The following is a 3,607-nucleotide window of genomic DNA, read 5'->3' on the forward strand; positions in this document are numbered from 1 at the left end:
TCACTGCTATGGTTATAAAGGAAATCCTGAATGCAAATAGCAGTATTAGTAGTAGCAGCAGCAGCAGCAACCATTATCTTCAGGTTTTCTACGTGCTGAACAATGTACTTGGCACCTTAACTATGTTATCTCATTAAATCAATTAAAAAATCGTATGAATTACATACTATTTTCACTCGTTCTTTTTACAGATAAGAAAACAGAATTTAAAATGTTAAATGCCTTGAATATAACATAGCAAATAAATGGCAAAGCCAAGATTTGAACTCAGGTTTGTCAGAGTCCAGAGCAAGAGCACTTACTGAGCCCGCCACTCATACCATCTATAGGAATTTAGTCCATGAAACTCACTCTGTTTCTGCAATAGCCAAATGTATAAATTTCACATAGTTAAACATATTTTAACATCCTGAAAAACTTTTTTTCCTCTTCTAAAAGTTAAGAGGAAAACTGTCATACACTGTTGGTGAGAGTATAAACTGGGACAACTGCATTAGAACACTATTGGCGTTGTTTACTAAAGTTGAAGATTTGCATATTCTGTGACCCAGCAATTCTACTCCTGGGTCTATGCCTAATAAAGATGTGTGCACATGTGCACCAAAGGAAAGGTACAAGAATGTTCACAGCAGCATTATCTAAATAGCCCTAAACTGCAAATAACCCAAAAGTCTATCAACAAAAGTATGGATATATATTTTGGGTATATTCACACCAAAAAATTGGAATGCCATACATAAATAAAAAGTAATGAACCCAGTCACACACAACAACATGGATAAATACTGTGCTTAGGAAGGCAGACACACAGAACACATGTTGTATGATTTGACTTATTTAAACTTCAAACACAAACAGAGCTAAACTATAGTGTACAAAGATTCATACTTAGGGGACAAAATTATGAAGTAAAGCAAGTTAAGTGATTACCATAAAATTCAGAAAATAAATAGGGGGGTAGGGGAAGGGTGAAGTGGGTAAAGGGGATCAAATATATGGTAGCTGAAGGAAACTGGACTTTGGGTGGTGAACACACAATAGAATACACAGATGTTAAATTATAATGTACACCTGAAAATTATATAATTGTATTAACCAATGTTACCCCAAGAAACTTAATTTTAAGAAAAGAAAGAAAAGAAGTAGAGGCTGGGAGAGGCTTCTGGGTGCTGTGGGGTGCTGGCTTAAGAAGGTAGTTATGCATGGCTTGCTTTATAATAATTTGTTAAACCATGCACGCATGTTTTAGCTTTGCACAGTGGCCGTATCATAACCAATGAGGTTTATCCAAGGCATGATTACTGCTAATTGAAAACTTTTCCCAAATATGTATGTTTTATGCATTTTCTATATATGTATAATATATAATAGAAATTACTTAAAAACAATTTTAAGGGAGGAAAAGGCAAAAAAAAATGCTACTTTTGCTTTTAAATTCAGGTTAAAACATCTTGGTGATCACCCCATTTAAAGCAGATTTTAATTGAAAGAACCTGCTACCTCTAGAGTCACTTCTACCCTCTTTGCTGATATGAAGGTCCCCAATTTTATCATTAATGTTTTTCTTGTTAAAGAAATGTTTCCTTGTTCACAGTAAAGGTGACTGCACTCACATGTTATTTCTCTAAGAAAGAACTGATCTGGTCTGCTTTTACAGAAGTAATCATGAGCTTTTTGAGTAACCTTTGACTCAAGGATGTTTTTGTAATAGGCAAATGGTAACATCAAGGCTTATTGTTTTTATTAACACATCTGAATAAATGTTTGTCAGAACTAGAAACATGGACAACCATGATACTAAGAAAGATACTTGGACAGAGCCAGGGATGGAGATGGGATGGGAGAAGAGACTGAGTCCAGTCCCAATGGATGGCCTGCTCAGGTACCTCAGGCCAGAGCACACAGTAGGTTAGAGCCCAGCTTCTGTGGGTTTTAAATGCCTAAGTAGGCAGCATTTCAAGATACGCAGTTGAGATGATCCTAAACTCTCCATTCTAAAGGGCTTGGCTTTTAAACTAAAATAATTCAGGACACGTTGAAGATTTTATTGATTTCCAAGTTCAACAACAGAGAAAAGTAAGTGGTGGTAAGAAACCTTGTCTCACATTCTAAGAAGCAGCTATTTGCACTCTCTTACTCTGTAAGCATTCACCTCCCCATGCACATGCCCGTCAAACTAAACCTCACTTCACTGTTCTCCATGGCAAAGAACAGGAATGAGTGAAACTTTTGCAAAACTACATGGGGCCCTGTTCACTTCATTCTGTGTAAGAGAAGTAAACACTGATACTGTCGTCCAGGCAATTGTTCTAAGCTATTTAGATACAGAATTTCATTTAATCTTTACCGTAACTCTACAAAGATGGTTCTATTTTTATTACCTCATTTCACTAAGGAGAAAACTAAGTAATGCACAGAGAAGTTAAGTAATTTGTCTTATTATAAGCCACATTTTGGTCCTGTTAGGAAAAATGTAGTGCACAAATTAAAATTAAACTTTTGGCTTCTCTAAATCTTACCCATCTTTCGAGACCCATCTAAAATTCTACTTCCTTCATTAAGCATTCAATAATAGACTTATACTTGTCTGAATTACATAATATCTTCTCAAACTGTACATCTTAACATTATTTGTGATCTTGTCTGTGCTTTACCTCCCAAAACAGCCTATAAGCTCATTGAAGACAAGAGCTGTCGCACATATGACTACATACTCCCACTCTCTACCTTGCCTCAGCTCCCAAATGGTGATACTTGCAGACACAAGGTATGGACTTTAATTGTTGAACTGAATTGAGTCACCCACTCAAAGCATATTTTGGTTATTTTCTTAGGTACCAAAAGCTAGACTATACACATACACAAAATTTTCATGTGTGGGGAAACAAAGTGGGTGAATTTTTACCCCACATGCTTTTGTATTACAGTCGACCCTTGAACAGTATGGGTTTGAAATGGATGGGTCCACTTTTACATAGATTTTTTTCAATGATTATACAGTTGGCCCTCTATAACCCCGGGTTTCACATCTGCAAGTAAACCAATCACAGATCAAAAACTGTATTTTCAATCTGTGGTTGGGAATCCACAGATGCAGAGGCCAACTGTATGCATTATTCTATGCAATTTTATATGAGGGACTTGACCATCTGTGGAACCTGGTACCCACAATGAGTCTTGGAATCAATCCTCCGTAGATACCGAGGGACAACTATAGTCAAGTTTTTGGGGAATCAAAAGTTACATGCAGAATTACTACTGCACAGTTTACGGGTGGGTTGTCAGTGCCTCTAACCTTTGCACTGTTCAAGGGTCAACTGTATTTAGATTTTTACGGCAAAAGATTTAACCGTAAACTTAAAAGTTTCTGGCAGGAAAAGGGAGGCAATGAGTTGAAGAACATGAACTGAAAGTAGAAATGTTGATTCTCAGTATTGGTTCTACCATAGACAAGTCTGAAAGGTTCCCTGGGCTGAAGAGAAGGGACTAAGCAAAGAGACGATAAAGTCTTGCCTCTGCTCCTGGACTTGAAGCCTACGAATATATTTCATTCTCAAAGTTTTCATTACTTAATCGTATACGTTTTAGGTGACATAATACTATAACA

The 3,607-nt window shown here is 36.6% G+C and overlaps 1 non-coding gene across 1 annotated transcript; it reads left to right on the plus strand.

The window, feature by feature from the left end:
- Positions 1-1,247: 1,247 nt before the first annotated feature.
- Positions 1,248-1,387, plus strand: LOC112472061. The gene has a single exon (XR_003043503.1). It is a non-coding gene; the product is annotated as a U4 spliceosomal RNA (small nuclear RNA).
- The last annotated feature ends 2,220 nt before the right edge of the window (positions 1,388-3,607 follow it).

This window comes from Pteropus alecto, unplaced genomic scaffold (genome assembly GCF_000325575.1).
Source record: "Pteropus alecto unplaced genomic scaffold, ASM32557v1 scaffold78, whole genome shotgun sequence".
Lineage (NCBI taxonomy): Eukaryota > Metazoa > Chordata > Mammalia > Chiroptera > Pteropodidae > Pteropus > Pteropus alecto.